The 21,161-nt window shown below is 43.3% G+C and overlaps 1 protein-coding gene across 1 annotated transcript in view; it reads left to right on the top strand.

The window, feature by feature from the left end:
• Nucleotides 1-885: 885 nt before the first annotated feature.
• The window catches only part of HHAT (hedgehog acyltransferase), a 246,873-nt gene continuing 226,597 nt past the window's right edge, over nt 886-21,161 (top strand). The window contains exon 1 of the mRNA XM_058165305.1: nt 886-905. The gene's annotated coding sequence lies outside the window, so the exon portion shown is untranslated. The remainder of the gene's footprint in view (nt 906-21,161) is intronic.

Genomic DNA, 21,161 nt, shown 5'->3' on the forward strand with positions numbered 1-21,161 from the left:
TATTAGGAGCACCAACAGCCCCGGCAAAAAGTTTCTCTCTCACAGCAGGCTAACAAGTCCGTCCGGCTGGGAGATGAATAGTTATCTGCCACATCTATTCATCTCCACCCCCTGCCTTTTATCCCCAGAGCTAGGGTGGGGCTTCGCTAGCAGAGGTGACTCTCCCTTCCCATGGATTGGCCCATGGATTGGCCCATGGATTTCCACTGCTCTCCTCTCCTCTGCCTTTTGCGCATCCGCACATCAGACACTAGACTCAGCTGTTCCTCCTTTTCCTCATCAGCCACCTTCAGACCTGGGGACTTTTTGAGTCTCCATCTGAGAGCTAACGGATGGCCCAGGCTCTGCCTCTGTGTCTCTCTCTTTCTGCCAACTCCTTTCTCTCTTCTCCCTCAGAGCTCTCAGGTTGCTCTTCCACACCTTCTTTTCCTCTGATTCAGCTGGTGGAGGAGCTGGCAGACGACAGGCCACAACATATACCTTTTCCATATTTGTTGCGATGATGTTGTTACTGAAGGAAAATCCAGTCTTCCAATATTTAATAAGCCCCAAGGACTTGGTTTTGCCAGCTGGCCTGGATAACCCAGCGTGGGATAGAGCCTATCAAATGGCTTATTTAATTGTGTGGTTTTGCCAGGGGGTGGGGGGTTGTTTTTTATTTTAAAAAATTCTATACTGTGTTTTTATTGTTTGTAAGTTGCCTAGAGTCACTGTAAAAACATTGTTATTTGAGCAGTTCTGCTACATGAATGACCTATCTTTGCTCTTCCCACAGGCTCTAGAAAATATCCCAGTTCTATAGGCATTGGGCATAGGAGCTGATGGGTACAGGAACTGCAAGAGACATAGAATCCATTCAAATGAAGCTGGTCCTGCAGCCAGAGCTTCTGGATCAGCAATTGTGGGTATAACTCACTCTTTTCTCATTTAAACCCAGGGTGAATCATCTCTAATACTGTTAACAGAATCCTGACTAATATTGGTCTACATTGGTATCTGCACAAAGGGGCAAGAAGGGTCAGCGTGATGCATGGATTACAACATTATGATGCAAAACTAATCTCTTTTCTTTATGGTTGTGATATCATGCATATGTCGCTTCACAGTGCTTTATAGCCTTCTCTTAAGTGCTTTACAGAGTCAGCATATTTCCCCCAACAATCTGGGTCCTCATTTTACTGACCTCAGAAGGATGGATGGTTGAATCAACCTTGAGATGGTGAGATTTGAACTGCCGAACTGCTGGCAGCTGGCAGTCAACAGAAATAGCCTGCAGTACTGCATTCTAACTACTGTGCCACCATGGATCCACTCCAGAAGGATGGAGCTTATAAGCACAACTGCAATAATCATTAACAGCCCCACCACCACCCGGGCCCAATCTATTTGTCATTAAGGTCTCTAGGCTAATTTAGGAGTTATGCTCTGTATAAATATATATATATATATATATTCCAATTATCCATAGCATCTACAGTTGATGGTTCTCAAGAAGCAAAGCTGGGAAATACATCGGTAGATAAATCTAGGTAGTAGTTTTCAACCGATAGAGAGATAGAGCAATCTTTCACCTGGCATAGGTAGATTCATATGAGGCAAGTACTGGTACCATCTGGATTGTGTATCCCAACCCCCTCTTTAGATGGTAATATCATCTAAATGCATTTGCATTAGAAAAATAGGTTGATTCCTGATGGTGGCTCATGGTGAAGAGGATGCAAATAGGATAAACTTGATGAATCTTGGTGCTGTGTGCTACTATCTATCAATGCAGAGACTAGACTGTTCCCTGGAGGAAATCAACAATTTCTGCTTAATGAAGAGAAAGGTCAGGTTAGGCAATTTGCGAACTCTACCTAATGAACAGGTCAATTTATATAGCAATGATGAATCTATTGCAAAAGAGTTCAGAAAAAACATCAGACAATACAGCTGCCTCTTTCAAATGGTATCTTTTGTTGCCAAAGAAGTCCTTCCAATGAGGAATGGATGGAATCCATCTGTGATTATTCAAGGGCAAATCCATCATTGCATCAGACATTTAATGTCAGACCCCAATCAGCAAGCCAACTTTATTTAAATTTACTTCATGGAAAGACAAGACAGGGTAGAATTGAGAAAGGAACACTCCACAATGATGTAATTCAATGTGAGATTTTTGAATTATTGGAGAAATTCCGAAACCTAACGTTGTGTCATTCAAGATTGAAGATACTCCTCAAAGTGAATTAAAATGTTCATTGTAACAGCAGAAAAAATATCCAGTACTTCAAATTTGCCTTTGTCAAGTTTCAATTGAAGAGAAACATGCAGCTGAGGAGGGGGAGAAGGAAGATAGAATATAGATAGAATTTCTTATTGGGTGAGAAAAACAAAATTCAGAAACATCAAATGAATGAAATAGAATTATCTTCAGATTTTCAGAATTACCAGCACGACTTATGGAATAAGGCATAGATTTTATCTACCCAACATTTGACAAGCCTGCAGAATTGTTCTCAAAGAACTCTATCTTGGTTTCCCTCAATGAAATGATGAGAAAAAATCAATTCCATATGCATTAGATGCTTCTCTGGAATAATGAAAGAATATTGTTAATGCAATGCTTTCAGTGAAGGAGCTAACGCTACTCATTTTCCTGCATAATTTTTGATTCAATTTAACTGTCTGGCTTGCCAGCAAATACACTGGAATTGAAGATGGGATTCCCATCATTTTAATTAGGAATTTGGCTCTTCGAAGGCTTTGCAATGAAACATGGATGATTGTGAAAGAATTTTACAAGAATCACATGGTAGCAAAGATAAACATTGATGCATTCAGAAATAATGTTGTTATAATTCCAAAAATTATGCTAATCCATCAATCAGAAGGTGAAGATATTAACCTTCAGTGGATAGAGTTCCCAAAACAATCATGCTTTGCGTTCACTATGCATAAATTGCAAGAAAAAAAACATGAAGATCATGCTGATTTATTTCGATAAACTGTATTTCATCTTGATCAGATCCAGGGGTGAAATCCAGCAGGTTCTGACAGGTTCTGGAGAAATTTTGAGCAGGTCGGAGAACCGGTAGCAGAAATTTTGAGTACTTTGAAGAACCAGCAAATACCAATACTCTGGCCCAGAGTGAGATGGGAATGGGGATTTTGCAGTATCCTTCCCCTGGAGTGGGGTGGGAATGGAGATTTTGCAGTATTCTTCCCCTGCCACGCCCACCAAGCCACATCACGCCCACCAAGCCACGCGCCCAGAACCGTTAGTAAAAAAATTTGGATTTCACCCCTGATCAGGTCTATGTCACTTTAAGCTGAGGAAAAAGAAGTGAAATGTTAGAATATTCTTAAAGAATAGAAGATCAACTACAAATGTTCTCATCAAAAGCATCCTTTGTTAAACAAAAAGCATCTATATTTGTTTTGCTATTTCAATAAATACATCAATAAAAAGATTTTTTTCCCTTTAATTTTAAAATGAAAATGATAGCAATCTGCTCCAGGTCATTTTATTTCTTTGTTCAGGTAAGGAAATTTCTCTGAAAGGATGATCCAGTGCAGGGGTCTTCAACCTTGGCAACTTTAAGACTTGTGGACTTCAGCTCCCAGAATTCCTCAGTCAGGTAGCTGAGGAATTCTGGGGGTTGAAGTCCACAAGTTTTAAAGTTGCCAAGGTTGAAGACCTCTGAGCCAGTGGCTCACCCAAGAGAATCCACTTAAAACCACTGTGTGTGATGGCTGTCACCACATGATGAGTGTTGATTTGGATGTAGTGGTTGATTATGTGGGTGCAGTTTTAGAAAAAAAGTCTTTTAAAAAAATTGTTCCTTATCCTCCTTTTTTCTCCCCCCACCCCCCCAGGAAAGGCATTTGTGGTAGCATACAGAAAAATTCCAAATGCTTGTGGTGAACTGTAGAATACAAACAGCAAACCATGTTTTGACAGCTGCAACATGGAATAATTGTAAGTGGCCTCTGTTGGGTGGCCACAACAGAAGTCCTTGCCTTCACTAAGTATGCGATAGCAAATGTGATAAAGCAAGTCAGTAAAAAGCCCAGTGAGGTGCTAGCAAAAGTGTAATTACACCCTGAATTTAAGGCAAGAAAAATGCTATTTTCCAAGACAGAATGGGTGAGAAAACAAGAGGATAGGAGAAGTGCCTGCCTAATCAAATGTTAAGTGTATTTTAATTTTCACAGTCCAGCATATGCTATGAACATTTTCTTATGCATGTGAAGCAAAAGTTATATTCAAAAACCCTTTAGTTAGAAAATTCATCCAGCAAATCTCTAGCTCTCATCTATCTAATCTAAGCCTAATCTACCAAACATGCTATCTTTTAATTACAAAACAGAACCTCACATAATGCATATTGGCTTCATTGAAGTCAAGTTGGTATACTAATTTAATAATTAGTCAAATCTCTGCTCCAATCAACATTAGAGTAGAATAGAATAACAAAGTTGGAAGGGACCTTGGAGGTCTTCTAGTCCAACCCTCTGCTTAGTCAGGAAACCCGGCCTATACCATTTCAGACAAATGGCTATCCAACATTCAGAGATTGCTATAGATTTATTATAAATGCATTAGGAACCAGAATAGGTTGAACTTGTTATGTATCTTTAAATGTTTTGGCGGGAAACAAGCACGTTGCTGATTGGTTGAAGCCGCCGGTTAAACAGTATATAAGGAGAGGTTTTTCCCCAGCCAGGTTGCTGGGTTCACCCTATATTAAAGAGCTGTTGTCACTACCCTGGTCTCCAGCCTCGTTACTTCCCGAACTTAACACTGGCGACGAAGGTGGGATTTCGAGGCTAAGGAGCACCAGAACCGAGCTGAAGCACGGAGGAACCGAACCCAGCAAACCCAGGGCAGAAACGCGGAGATGGCCAGTTACACTCCGCTGGGCAGGCCCGTGGGTAGAGGTGGCCAGGACATGTATCTATGTTAATAAAAGGAAAAAAAGGAAGGCCTCTGACGGACTCTTTGCTGGGAGTATTGGGGGAAGGGAAACAGAACATTTTGTCCGAGACCTGACTAAAACATCTTCCACCAAAGATGGATCAGCAGCAGGTACAGCAGCAGTTAGAGCAGCTACACGCGGCTAATCAACAGCTCCAGCAGCAAGTGGCTCACTTGGCAGGCCAACTTGCTGCCAGGAATGTGCCTGCAGCCCCCCCCCATCCTCCCACTCCTCCTCCTCGTCGCAAGTGCCCGATAACCGTGCCGGATAAGTTTTCTGGGCAGCCTGAGATGTTCCCGACCTTCTTGGGACAGTGCCAGCTCTACATGGCTATGAGGCCAGAGGATTTCCCAGACGACCGGGCTAAGGTGGCCTTCGTGATTAACCTTCTTTCCGGCTCGGCTGCTCGATGGGCCACGCCCCTCTTGCTCCAGGACAGCCCCCTGCTGGCGGACCAACAGCGTTTTTGGCAGCACCTACGCACCATGTATGAGGACCCCGTTCGAATGCTGACGGCAACCAGGCGCCTTAAGGAACTCCGTCAAGGGAAACGCCCCCTGCAGGAGTACATCGCAAATTTCGTCTTTTGTGCCAGGACTCTGACTGGAATGATGCAGCGCTGGTGGGCCAGCGTTCAGGAGGGACTCTCAGAGGAATTGCAAGACGAGCTGGCCCGTGGGCGCCCGCGGACCCTCGACAACTTGGTGCCCCTTTGTCTCCGCCTCGATGCCCGTCTGCAACGGGCGACCGTCCCGTCGCACCCCGGGACCCTCCGTCGACATCTGCACCCCACTTCCTGCACCACCAGCACCCAGGGTCGCCCACGTTTTGTAACCACTGCGGAAGAGCCCATGGAGTTGGGAGCGCCAGACCTCGCCTAACAGCCCAGGAGCGGAACCGAGGCGCCAAGGGGATTGTGCCTGTACTGTGGGGAGCCCGGCCGCCGCGCTTCTTGCCCCAGAAAGCGGCGGGGCACGACGCCGTCCCCGAATCACAGCGTGACCAATCGAAGCGGAGCAGGCCCGACCTCGGGAAACCCTAGGTCGGGCACGCATTAAGCCCCCACTGGACGTTGGAAGTAGACTCTGGGCCCCTCGGCATCTGATTCTGGACACACGGATATGGTTGGGGAACCAGTCGGACGGGCTCCAGGCGCATGCGCTGGTGGACTCAGGGCCACAACAAACTTTATGGACCAGGCCTTTGTGACCCAGTTTGCGGTCCCGTGGTTCCGTGGACCCTCCGATGCGGTAGAGACAATTGATGGACGAGAACTGGTGTCCGCCCCATTAAATTCGCCACCCAGCCTTTGCGCCTGGCTATTGGGGACCATGAGGAGGCGATCCAGTTTTATGTCACGGCGGACCTTCATTTTCCCTTGGTCCTTGGTTGGCCTGGCCGGACCCACGATCCTCAGGTGGCCTGGTCGCGAACGCCATCTCTTTCCCGAGTCTGCAGTGCGTCGATCACATCCGCCACACCTGTGCCGCCAGAACGCCCCACCGCTGCCATCACCTTGCCTCCTGAGCTGACGGACTTCGCCCGGCGTGTTCAGCGAGAAGGAGGCGGACCGACTACCCCGCGATCGGCCCTACGATTGCCCGTGGACCTTCTGCCCAACGCACCACTGCCTGTGGGACGCCTGTATTCCATGTCGGAGCCCGAGTTGGCCGCCTCAGGGACTTCCTGGACAAAACCTGGCCCGAGGGTTCATCCGCCTTCAAAGTCCCTCTCGGCCCCGGTCCTCTTTGTGAAGAAGAAGACAGGGGACTTGCGCCTGCTGTGATTACCGCCGCTAAACGCCATTACGGTGCGGAATCGCTACCCCCGCCGCCATCCCGGAGCTACTGGAAAGGTTGCGGAGGCCACGATCTTCACCAAGCTCGATCTCCGGGGCCTACAACCTGGTGCGGATACGAGAAGGAGACGAATGGAAGACGGCATTCGCACCCGATACGGACACTACGAATACACTGTCATGCCATTTGGGTTGACCAATGCTCCGCCGTTTTCAGCACTTCATGAACGACGTGTTCCGAGACATGTTGGATCGGTTCGTGGTTATCTACCTCGACGACATCCTGATTTACTCCCGGTCCAGGGAAAGCCACCTTCGACACGCCAGTCTGGTTCTGCAACGCTATGGAGCAACAACTCAATGCGAAGCTGGAGAAATCGTCTTCTTCCGGACTTCCATAGAATTCCTCGGCATATCATCTCGCCCGAGGGCATAGCCATGGACCCATGTAAAGTAGAAGCTTTGTGTAGCTGGGAAGCCCCTCGTCGGGTGAAGGATGTTCAGCGCCTACTGGGCTTCGCCAACTACTACCGGACCTTCATCCCGGGCTTCGCCACACTGACAGCTCCACTTACCCAGCTCCTCAGGAAGAAGATTGCATTCCGGTGGGGTCCCCCGCAGCAAGAAGCATTCACAGCCCTCAAGAAAGCCTTCGTCACGGAACCCGTCCTGAGGCATCCCGACCCGCTCCGGCCTTTTGTGGTGGAAACGGACGCGTCCAATGTGGCTCTGGGAGCGGTGCTGCTACAGGCTCCGACGAATGGTGGCACACTTTTTCCCTGCGCTTACTACTCCCGGAAACTCAACCCTTCCGAGCGCAACTACACTATCTGGGAAAAAGAGTTGCTGGCTATCAAGGCTGCATTCGAGGCTTGGCGACACCATCTGGAGGGGGCCCGACATCAGGTGGAGGTCCGAACGGACCATCGGAATCTCGAGCACCTCACCACAGCTCGGAAGTTAAACCAGCGGCAGATCCGGTGGTCGTTGTTTTTTGCCCGGTTCAACTTCCGCGTGACCTACATTCCCAGCGGTCACAACCGGAGGGCGGATGCCCTGTCCCAAGCCAGAGTACCTCTGTGCCAAGGACCCCTTCCTCCACGGACAGTGCTGCGGCAGAAGCCTTGGCCGCAGCACGGGAGCCAGTGGACTTGCGGGCCCAGGTGCGAGGCGCAGCGCCAGGACGCCTGGTCGCAGCAAAGGAGAGCGGAGGTGGGCCCCACGCCTCCTTGGACCTTGGAGGAGGACTTACTCAAGTTTCGGGGCGATTATATGTACCCACAGGACCACTCCGAGCCCTCGTCATGACCCAGTGCCACGACAACCCTGCAGCAGGACATTTTGGGTTCTTCAAGACCTCCACCTGGTGACACGGACCTTTGGTGGCCCAGTGCGGCATGATATACATGCCTATGTGACATCCTGCGTACCGTGCCGGCAAGCCAAGACCGCCACGGGGGCCCCTCCCGGGCTCCTCCAACCCTTGCCGACACCCGACAGACCCTGGGGGGCGATCTCTATGGATTTCCTGACAGACCTGCCGCCGTCCTCTGGGTTCACCACGGTGCTGGTGGTGGTGGACATGCTCACCAAGATGGCACACTTCATCCCATGCCGCGGACTGCCCACAGCCGCAAAACGCCCGCCTCTTTCTGCAGCACATCTTCCGCCTCCATGGTCTACCGGACAGGGTGGTTTCGGACCGCTGGAGTTCAGTTCACAGCCCGCTTCTGGAAGAGCCTGATGGCCGCGTTGGAGGTGCAGGTATGTCTGTCGTCATCGCACCATCCGGAGACCGACGGGGGTACAGAGAAGGTCATCGGTATACTGGAACAGTATCTCCGTTGCTTCATCAACCAGCAACAGGACAACTGGGCCGACTACCTATCTCTGGCGGAGTTTGCTTTTAACAACTCTCAGCACACCTCTACTCAGATGACCCCGTTCTTTGCCAATGTGGGTACCATCCGCGCTCTTCCTCTGGCACCACCGACTCTCCTGTTCCCGAACGCAGACCTTCCTGACGGAATTGCATGCGGTCCAACAGTTGGTACGCCAGCAGCTGAATCGGGCAAAGGAGGACTACAAACGGTCCGCTGACCGCTCCCGACGGGCAACGCCCCGCTGGCAGTTGGAGACCGGTGTGGCTCTCCACCAAACACCTCCCGTCCGACCGCCGGTAAAGAAGTTGGACCACCGATTCATCGGCCCGTTCCTGTCGAGGCAGTCATCAACCCGGTAGCCTACCGACTGACCCTGCCACGATCCATGCGGATCCACCCGTTTTCACCGGTCCCTTCTGGTTCCTGAGGCCACACCGAGTCCCCTTCGTGCCCAACAGCACCGTCACTGTCGCCGAGGACGGGTCGGAGGAATCTGAAGTCCACAGCGACGAGACTCTCGCTGGCTAAAGGGTCGCTTCCAATATTTGATCGCGTGGAAGGGATACGGGACTGATTTCTCCTGGGTAGATGCCTCCGACGCTCATGCCCTGACCTGGTGCAGGCCTTCCATGAGCAGAACCCAGCCCGACCGCATCCCGATCGTCAGCCCGGGGAAGGGCCCTGCGGTGAGGATAGTGTTGTGACCCAGGTTCCTGGACCCAGACTCCTGGACTCGGATGATTCAGAAAATGAGGGAGAAGACCTGGCAAGCCCTGTTTCTCTTGAGCCCTCTCCTCCCTGGCACCCACTCAAAGGGAGGGGCCGCACGGCCTGATTCTCCCGGCCTTCTTCTGATTTGGCAACGCCCAAGAACAGTTTTGGAGGGACGCAAGATTACGAAGGCTTGATCGACGTGCGCAGCAGCGGAAGAGTTGGGACAAAGCCAAGTCATAATTGTCATGCAGTGACATCTGCAGAGACTATAAATAGGAGGCGGGACTTCCTGGTTTTTTGTCTCGGACAAAGCAATGAATTTGGCGCGAGCTAACTATTTCATGGAGGGAAGAATATATTCGTGAGTAATTCTGGCCTTATCTATAATTTCCTCGTTATCTCCAGAAACTTGGCAGGCCCGTGGGTAGACGTGGCCAGGACATGTATCTATGTAAATAAAAGGGAAAAAAAAAGGAAGGCCTCTGACGGACTCTTTGCTGGGAGTATTGGGGGAAGGGAAACAGAACACCTTTACCAGTAGTATCCATAGGAGATGTTTATTTTCTTCTCTGTAATTAAATAAAATTCTGCGTGTCTGTGTTTTGTTCCCTTCTCATGTTGCAGGTCTGTGTGTTTGTGTGTATGAATGTATGGCATGAGAACCAGCTGCATGTCTCATGTGACTAAGATGGAGGAGGCTTAGAATGGAGCAGCTGGCAGCATTCTGAACCATTGCCTAGCATCTTCTTGCTTGGGGCATTTTTCCCAGAATGCTTTTCTTTGCAGCCCCTGTCCAGATCCAGCCCATTTTGAACTTGATCTCTCCACTCCCAACTATTCCCGCCATGCTGATTTGGTGTTTTCTATGTCCTATGACCTATGACAGAAAGACATACGCACGCATAAACTCATATTATCACTTGACAAAACTTCTGATCAAGCCAAGGGCCTGGTCTGGCCTGCTTGACCCTGAGAAGGGTGAGGTCAGTGACTGTATTTCAGTGTTGCTGAGGCATTGTGGGGATGCTTTAACCCCCATTCATCATCATTCCTTCTGTGTATGTTATATACTGTATTTATTTCCCGCCTCTCACAATAGCTACCGGTAGTAGCAGGACAAGTTTGGAAGGTATTTTTATTCATTTGTAAAATAACAGACACCATTTCAAAAACATTAAAAGAAACTGCTGCTAATAGCATCTTTATAGATCCAGCTTAACTAAAGTGAAAACTTGTATGATGATCTTATAGCAGGCAAAAATGAACAGTGTTTTTTTTTGTTTGCCTGCCAAATTGTTCCTTTATTCATAATATCCAGCTTTCTAATCCAGAAGTCAAAATTAGTGGGCCCCAGATAGATTTCTAAGCTGTGGGAAAGCATAGCTCAACATGGGCACTATTGTTTCTCAGTAACCTTATACTTGGCACTTGATATCTTCAGAAATTCACAAAATGCTCAGGATTGCATTTTGGCATTTAGACTTGGAAATCTTGGAGTCAGCCAAGTTACCTTTTTGCTGAAGTGTTACAAAAGAATAAATTAATCAGTCATTACAAAGTTCAATATGTTTTCAGAAGGACTTTTTTCTTTTGTTCTTTAAAGACATATTTTAATTTGAATACTAGAGTTAGATTAGTTGAATATTAAAACTTGATCAGATGAGAACTGTTCCTATCATTTTATGTATCCATAAGATAGTCATACTTTAATTCTAATCATTTCACCATGATTTTATTCTGTAGTTCATTTTATTCTATTTTCAGAGTTTGAAATTTTAGTCTTAATGCAAAGAAATCTTTTATTAAAACCTTACATTTTAAGTTTAACACATGAGAATGCTAACCTTTAGGTACAGTTTACATTTCATTATTTATGATTTAAATAGTGTAATATTTATTGATGTCATTTTATATTAGCCTATGACCAAAATTTTAAAAAAGATTCAATTTAAATGTTAGAGCTATTAAAACGAGATCAAGAGTACTAAAGAAATTATATAGACCACACCAGTGAGATAAAGTGCTTATCAAAGGTAGGCTGCAGTTTGACTCTAAGCTGCCTTTACAAAGGGGTGTGTGTGTGTGTGATAAAGTCTAAAAAACATAATTTGTGGAATATATTTGTTATTAACCACTGCAAATTAATATTAATGCAGGGGTCTCCAATCTTGGCAACTTTAAGCCTAGCCGACTTCAACTCTCAGAATTCTCCAGCCAGCAAGGCTGCAAACTCCCAGCAAAAATTATGGGTGTTGAAGTCTTCCAGGCTTAAAGTTGCCAAGGTTGGAGACCCCTGTATTAATGTATTTCAGTTAACAATGTCTTTCCTTCAGTGGAAGAGATACTCCTCGTGCAGATTAGGTTCCTTATTGACCATTCCTCTCTCACCCATTGCTCTGGAGAGTTAGGAAGCTTTGCAGAGATTTGGATGTATGAGGGAGGTTTTGGAGGAGGCAGAGCAGGTAAATCTATATTTGACTGACATTGGATGAAGATCCAAAGATCAAGGCCAGGTTGGAGATCTCTTTTGCTATCAGTGAAAACTGAAGGCCTTAGACAGACAATACCAGGCCTGGTCAGGCAAAGGCTTGTCTCACTGTGGGAACACAAGACTTTGCCTGCAGTTCTTCACGTCTATGTAAAAAGCTAGTAGGAGCCATGCTACAGGAAATACCATACTTGAAAAAATCACAAATTGTGAGCAGAGTACTCTTAAATCAAAGAAAGACTATCTTTCTTTGATAGATAGATGATAGATAGATGACCCCCACCCTGTTAAAGACCTTGGAGTTTTCATATCAAATGATCTAAGTTCCAAAGCCCACTGCAACTACATAGCAAAAAAGGCTCTAAGAGTTGTAAACCTAATCTTGCGTAGCTTCTTTTCCAAAAACACTACATTACTAACCAGAGCATATAAAACATTTGCTAGACCAATTCTAGAATACAGCTCGCCTGTCTGGAACCCTCACCACATTTCTGACATCAATACAATTGAACATGTCCAGAAATATTTTACAAAAAGAGTTCTTCACTCCTCTGAAAACAACAAAATACCTTATCCCACCAGACTTGAAATCCTAGGCTTAGAAAACTTAGAACTCCGTCGCCTTCGACAAGACCTAAGTTTAACTCTTAGAATCATCTATTGTAATGTCCTTCCTGTTAAAGACTACTTCAGCTTTAACTGCAATAATACAAGGGCAACCAACAGATTTAAACTTAATGTTAACCGCTTTAATCTAGATTGCAGAAAATATGACTTCTGTAACAGAATCATCAGTGCTTGGAACACTTTACCTGACTCTGTGGTCTCTTCCCGTAATCCCAAAAGCTTTAACCAAAAACTTTCTACTATTGACCTCACCCCATTCCTAAGAGGACCATAAGGGGCGTGCATAAGAGCACAAAAGTGCCTACCGTTCCTGTCCTATTGTTTTTCTTTTTTCTTCTTCATATATATATATATATATATATGCTTATACATATATAAGCATATATACATATACATATATACAAGCATATATATATATGCTTATACCTCCTTATATTTCCTCATATATATGTTTATATACTATATAATCTTTTGTGTGATGCTTATATATATTGTTGTGACAAATAAAATAAATAAATAAAATAAATCTCTTTTAGGTTCGGGGATTGTATAATGTGTATGGAATAGGCTAATTTGAGCCTAGTCATTTGTGCCTCAATGACTCTGGATTCACTTGTTCAAAGACACATTTGTTTGTTTTCTTGGCTGTCCATGGGATTTTCAGGAGTCTTCTCTAACTCTAAATAGTGGAGATCAAAAGTGCCAATAATATTCCTATTAGACCCCTAATAAAAGCTATCTTTTCTTTCTCTGCTTGAAAGAGAGAAAAGAGAATATTGGGAAAGAGGGAGAATGCGTGTGAGAGAAATATGGGGGTAAGAAAAAAAGGAAAAAAAAGGTATATTGTGATGTTAGTGTAGATCAGTGATGGCTAACCTTTTCCGGACTTAGTGCCCAAAGTGTGTGAGTGTGAACCCCTCAAATGCAATGCCCATATTGGTCCTGTGCATGCACGCCACCCCCGCACATGCGGGTCCTGCCCCCCCACATGCCCCCCACGTGTGTGTGTGTCCCCTGCATGTGCCCCATGCATGCAAACACGGGGGCCCCGCATGCGCCCCACGCATGCACAGCAGAGACCCGAAGATCAGCTGACCGGCGGGAGGCACATGTGCATGTGAACTGGGGCAACAGCTCATGTGCCATCAGAGCGGGCGCTGCGTGCCACCCTCGACACACATGCAATAGGTTCACCATCATGGGTGTAGATTCCGTTCTACTGCTTGTTCAGATCTTAGCCATTGCTTGCTTCAGTGCTGCCTACTGTGTAGCCCTCAACAGTTTATCTTTAAAGGAATATGATTCTTGATATTAATTATATATATTGGTCCCTCCCTCCTCCCTCCCTGCAAAGGAATAGAAGTGAGTCATTCTTGTCCTTTTTCAGTAGAGGTATAAGAAAAAAAGATTCCTGTTTTCACCTATATTTCACAATGCAGACACAATTTGCCCTTACTTTAACCAATGTGGACAGGCTCAACATTATCTATATTATAATCTTACTTGTGAGAAAAATCCCTTCAGCTCTTTTCTGACTAACATTAAAATAAAAAGCCGCAGATGCTTTGATGGTGGTGCTCCAATTCTTTCAACAGCATGTCATCAGTATGAAGAAGAGAGAAACCCATTTGGCTCTATCTTAACATTAGTTTCCTGAGCCAATATGTCAATGAACACTCTCCTTTGTACTGACAGCTCTCTGAATTTGCAATGCAGTTTTTCCATCAAAACCTGCATTTAAAAATTATACATTAGGGGAAAGAGCATTTAAAATGCATAGATTAGTGAACCTATGCAAAATTCATGCTTGCAGAAATACATATTTAGACAAAATATAGATCCTAACAACAAAGAATGCAATGACGAAACAGTCAAAGCAAACCTCTTCAACATTTTCTTTGGCTCAGTTTTTGTTAACTCCGATAACACATATCCGACATTCCACAAATGAACCAGCAATGACTATGATGATTTAACTCATATAGACTTCACAGAAGACAACGTTGGAAAAGCCCTTCACAACTTAAAACCATCGCTTTCTATTGGACTCGATGGACTATGTGCATACTTCTTAAAAAAACTTTCCAATAATATAGCAGAACCCCTAAGTATTATCTTTGATAAAGCTTTCACTACCAGTTCTCTTCCCAAACTTTGGTCACTAGCCACAGTCATCCCTATCTTCAAAAAAGGAGACCCCAGCTTAGTCGAAAACCACAGACCGATCTCCCTTTGCTGCGTCACCTGCAAAGTCATGGAATCTATCATCAACCAATCCATTACCTCACACTTAGAAACTAACAACCTACTCTCCAACAAACAATTTGGTTTCAGGAAAAAATTATCATGTAACTTACAACTTCTCCACTGCAAAAACATATGGACTTCAAATCTCGATCAAGGCAAATCAATAGATGCAATCTACATAGACTTCTGCAAAGCTTTTGACTCAGTAGTACACGATAAACTTCTCCTAAAACTAACATCCTATGGCCTCTCAGGACCCCTCCACAAATGGATATCTGCTTTTCTGTCTAACAGACAACAAGTGATCAAAATTGGCAATGCTTTATCAAATCCTGTTCCTGTCAAGAGTGGTGTTCCTCAAGGCAGCGTCCTTGGACCAACACTCTTTATACTATACATTAATGATCTCTGTGACCACATCTCAAGTAATTGTGTTCTCTTTGCTGATGATGTCAAACTATTTAACACCACAGACAATACTTCTATCATCCAAAACGACCTTGATCATCTATCCGCTTGGTCTAAAAATTGGCAGTTCCAAATTTCAACCAGCAAATGCTCAGTCTTACATATAGGAAAAAAGAACCCAAAAACTAAATACATACTAGATGGACATTACCTTACAGACGACCCCCATCCCGTTAAAGACCTTGGAGTTTTCATGTCAAATGATCTAAGTACCAAAGCCCACTGCAACTATATAGCAAAAAAAGCTCTAAGAGTTGTAAACCTAATTTTGCGTAGCTTCTTTTCCAAAAACACCACACTACTAACCAGAGCATATAAAACATTTGCTAGACCAATTCTAGAATACAGCTCGCCTGTTTGGAACCCTCACCACATCTCTGACATCAATACAATTGAACGTGTCCAGAAATATTTTACAAGAAGAGTTCTCCATTCCTCTGAAAACAATAAAATACCCTATCCCACCAGACTTGAAATCCTAGGCTTAGAAAACTTGGAACTCCGTCGCCTTCAACATGACCTAAGCTTAACTCACAGAATCATCTATTGTAATGTCCTTCTTGTTAAAGACTACTTCAGCTTTAATTGCAATAATACTAGAGCAACTAATAGATTTAAACTTAATGTTAACCGCTTTAATCTAGATTGCAGAAAATATGACTTCTGTAACAGAATCATCAGTGCTTGGAATACTTTACCTGACTCTGTGGTCTCTTCCCATAATCCTAAAAGTTTTATCCAAAAACTTTCTACTATTGACCTCACCCCATTCCTAAGAGGACCATAAGGGGTGTGCATAAGCGCACAAACGTGCCTACTGTTCCTGTCCTATTGTTTTTTTTCTTTTCTTCTTCCTATATATATGTTTATACCTCCTTATATTTACTCATATATGTGTTTATATACTATATAATCTTTTGTATGATACCTACATATATTGTTGTGACAAAAATAAAATAAATAAATAAATAAATAAATAAATAAATTTTCACATTGACCTCTTTATTTTGACAAACATTTTAGCAAATTATATAGCAGGGGTAAGACAAAATTCAATAAAATTTAGAAAATTTAAGAAGAAATTGAAGTTAATAAGTTTATCCATAATTGCCTGTATTCTCTGGAGATGAGGAAAAAAAACAGTAAAGAAATGACAGTTGAGCCTTTCCATTGCATGAAATGTTGGGGACATAGCATAAGAAAGTTTCAAAACATGATCGAAATGAAGTGATGTAGAAGTAACTGCATGAATTGGCAGACACCTGAGGCAATAACTTTGAGATATGAATAGTCCCATTAAATTTAATGAAAGCAAACTCAAAATGCCAGTTACTTGGATCACTACTATTCTGCTTAATTATTCCAGAGATGGGAAAACTTCAGACTTGATGGATTTGCTTTCCTTTTCAATAGAACCCCAGATATAACAGTCAAAGCCTGGTACACAGAACCGGATATTTCTCGGCATGTTCTTTTTCTAGCAATTTACCCACAGAATGGACTTTTATCCTAAAATCAGCTTCTGGGTTTCTCAAGCCAGCCTTCTTCTGTTGTTGCTCACTAGATATATTGTGAATATAATTCTCAAAGGTTTGGAAATTATAGCCCCAACATAGCTGGACAGTAGACAGAGTTCTTCAGTGCTTTCACATATATCAAGTAATTCTAATATTGGAATTCTGACATAATTGGGAGTCAAAGACCAGAGCCAATCTTTTGCAAGTCATCGAATGACTTGCCAATTCCAATCTCTCTACCCATTCTTTAATTTTTTTTTTAAAGAAAATACATCATCATCATCATCATCAATTTAAGATAGGTCTTAATAAAAGAATCACAAACATTAAACCAGAAGATGAAAGTGGCACAATTCAATTATTGACATATGCAAACATTTATGCCAGTCATACTATTTCAGTAATTCCATATTCTTATTGAACATTAATTCTGATCTCTGGGGGCTTCATGTTCCTTTGTAACTAACAGATTGTGGATAGACAATCAGGAGCCCCCTAAATGTTTTGGATTATAAATTTCCACAATCACTTGAATTGCCCTTCTGGAGAGCAACCAGCTCTTGAAAAACAGAATACTGAAATAAAGAGTTAGTTCTCTGCAGGGTCAATCAGTAACAATAAGAGGGAACCCTCCGCTTAACAATCCACTTGAGAAGAATGAAGAAGTTGTGGCCCTCCAGATTTTGTTGCATTACTACTTCAAGCCTCTTTGAACTGATTATCATGCAGAATTTCACAGAATTTCCAATTTTGCCTTAAGCATGTCTGTAAATTGATTGCCACCATGGTGGTATCAATTCTTAGTGACCACGTGGATAGATTTCCCATCCCCCAGAGTTTGTTGTAATTTGACAGCAAATTGCAACTTTTAAAAAGTTTTGACTCGTATCCCAAAGTAAGCAACATGTCTTAAACTCATTACTATGCTTACAGGAAGTGAGAAACAAATCACTACTATGTTCTTTTTTAAAGTACAGAGATACATACCCTTCTCTTGTATATTCTTTTTGACACCATTTTGATTCTTCCATTTAAGATAAAGATTATCTGTGACTTTCTGGCATATAAATACATTTTTACTCTGCTGGATATGCAGATCACCTTCAATGATATCAACCTGTTTAAAAGCAATTATGTATGTATTATAATGTAAAATTATGTGTTCCAAATAATATTTGGATATTTTATGTATGTTTATTTCTTTCTTAGAAAATACATGCATATTGTTATATTAATTTTAACAGTGTCTTTATCACAAATGGGAAACATTCTTGAGAAAATTGGAATGCACTCAGATATTTCATTGTAAGTGGGAACAGTAGAATTCAGTATTTTGCAAATTGCATTTTTGTAATTGTTCCCAACAGAGCCCCACCTGTCACTGCCAGTTAAGCAAGCTGTAGACACAACAAAATCTTCAGAAATGCCTGCTGGGATGGTTCTCCTCTGTAAAATGGTGTAAAAATGCAGGGGATTTTGGGATTTTGAATCAATTTATCTTACAGCAAACATGTCCTTTTACAAACAGAAATCTCCCAAGTGCAAATATTTTGTAAAAAATCTGGTAAAATATGTTTCTAAATGACAAGAAAATTTGCTATAGCCGAAGCTACTATAATATTAACATTGAATATAGTATGGTGAGTGTAACAGCGTGCACTTATTAACATATTAGTATAACGCTGATTACAAAAGGATTTTGAATAGTCAGGACTTAGGAATTTGGCCAACTGAAGTTACAGTCTGGGAAAAATCGACCAAATAGGAAGGGATGGTTATTTTTACCCTGATTGCTAAGAAATCAATCTATAGTGGTAATGCATACAACACTGGGTTTCTGTATTAGGCTCTGAGGTTGGTCCTGCCTTAGGCACCAAGCCAGCTGGGTGACTTCAGGTCAGTCATGCTCTCTCAGCCCTAAGAAAAAGGCAATGGCAAGCTGCTTCTGGTAAAAACATTGCCAGAAAATCTGCAGGAACTTTTCTAGGCAGTCTTAAGGCTCAAGACTGATTCAAAGGTGTGCTGTGTGTATGTGTGTGTGTGCGTGCATGCACACACGCACACACAAAATACATAAACTGAAAGAGTTTATCAGATTTTTCATCAACATACCAGCACTTCAAAATCTGCATTTTGCAATTTTGACAACTAAAAAAAAAAAAAAGTGAAATCATTACATTTTTCTAACTTCTTATCTGCAGTTACTGGCCTTTCTCTTTTCTGTGCTCACAATTTGGAACAAATTCCGAGAAGGAGCAGTGGGACTTTAAGCAACCTGTGCCACGATCGGAAGTGCCTTTCTTAGATGGGCTACTTACTACAGAGTGTGTTTACAGAGTGAGGCTTTATGGTTATCCCAGTCAGATACAAGGGGGGAAGGGGAGCAAATGATTTTTTTTCTTCTTTTGTTAAGCATGTCCAGTTCTTGGAGTCTCCCTGGACAAATCCCTGCAGTTTTCTTGGCAAGGTTTTTCAGAAGTGCTTTGCCATTGCCTCCTTCCTAGGACGGACAGACAGTGCCTGACCCAGGATCACGCATTTAGCTTTGTACCAGGTCCGCCTGGTTCGCCAGTTGCGCCCCTTTCTTGACCGGGATGCCTTATGCACGGTCACTCATGCTCTTGTCACTTCCCGTCTGGATTATTGCAATGCTCTCTACATGGGGCTACCCCTGAAGTGCATTCGGAGGCTTTAGTTAGTCCAGAATGCAGCTGCGCGGGTGATTGAGGGAGCCACATGTTGCTCCCGTGTAACACCGCTCCTGCGCAGTCTGCACTGGCTACCTGTGGTCTTTCGGGTGCGCTTCAAGGTGTTGGTTACCACCTTTAAAGCGCTCCATGGCTTAGGGCCCGGGTACTTACGGGACCGCCTGCTGTTACCTTATGCCTCCCACCGACCCGTACGCTCACGCAGAGAGGGTCTTCTCAGGGTGCCGTCCGCCAAGCAATGTCGGCTGGCGGCCCCCAGGGGAAGGGCCTTCTCTGTTGGAGCACCTACCCTCTGGAACGAACTTTCCCCTGGTTTGCATCAATTACCTGACCTTCGGACCTTTCGCCGTGAATTGAAAACGCATTTGTTTATCCAAGCGGGACTGGCTTAATTTTTTAAATTCTTTGAATTTTAATAATTTTAATTGGGGTATTTTAATTATGGGACAAATTTGACGGTTTTAAATTTCTCGGCCACTAATATAATATGTTATTTTAATTGTTGTTTTAATCTGTATATTGTATTGTTTTAAATCTGGCTGTACACCACCCTGAGTCCTTTGGGAGAAGGGCGGTATAAAAAAATCTAAATAATAAATAAATAAATAAATAAATAAATAAATAAATAAATAAATAAATAAATAAATTAATTAATTAATTAATTAATTAATTAATTTGTTCCTAAGGTGGGACTAGAACTCATTCTCCCAGTTTCTAGCCTGATGGCTAAAACATTACTGGTTCTACATGATGGCATCCTCATTACTTATGTGTAAACACACAGCAATGGGCCTTGCTAAACAAAATATAAGCTTGTGACATTAACAATCAATGGTTAAAAAACCCACCCATCTGACAACTTACTATCTCGACCTTGCCAGAACACTGCAAGCTACACAGCACCATGTTATGCATGAAGAGGCAGAAAAAGCAAGATACAGATGCAAGTGGCAATGTAATATTGAAGGACAGAAGCAACAACATCAGTGCTAAGAAGTCAGAGCATAACATGCCTGCCTACCATGGGGAATATTTGTACTTGAGAGTCATGGAAGCAAACATGAATGTCCACCTTTCAGTTTCATAGAAATAAGGAGTCAGTATCACTTTCTCAAAACAGCTTTATTGATAAATGTCAACACAAACTGAGCCAAAATATGACCACTGAGAAACAAGAGGGAAATCATCAGCATGTTTAATAAATTCTGTGGTTTGCAACTATTCAAAATCTGGTTAAAAACCACTGAAGGAGAGAAAACCTTTGAGAAAAAAAAAAGTCGACATGGATGAAGTATGTCCAGTAGCCATAAACTATTCAGAGTGAGCAGGAGAAGAAACAGGAAAAACCAACTGATGATGTGGAATTTTCTGGTTGGAGAGAATGTCTAGCAGACATCCTGAATAGCACCACCATGCAATCTTTGGCAGCCCACTAAGAAGCCAACCTTGTCCTACTGTTTTAAGTAATGACGGCAAAAGATAGGTAATAAACGCTCTTTAGAAGTTATGACAGCAGTCAGATGCAGTCAGTCAGAAGAAGAGATTTGCATCTTAATTTGTAAGATATATTCCTGACATTCACCGGCTAAAAAAACCTGATAGTATATATAACCTGCTTTCAGAGTACTACGTGCAAGAAAAACTGCATGAGTAAGTGCTAAAATTGACTTTAACATCTACAACAGTTTAGTTTAACATTCACAATCTCTCTTTCCAATGATTATTGCCTTACTTCTGGCTGTCCATTGGG

Source organism: Ahaetulla prasina, chromosome 1 (genome assembly GCF_028640845.1).
Source record: "Ahaetulla prasina isolate Xishuangbanna chromosome 1, ASM2864084v1, whole genome shotgun sequence".
NCBI classification, from domain to species: Eukaryota; Metazoa; Chordata; class Lepidosauria; order Squamata; family Colubridae; genus Ahaetulla; species Ahaetulla prasina.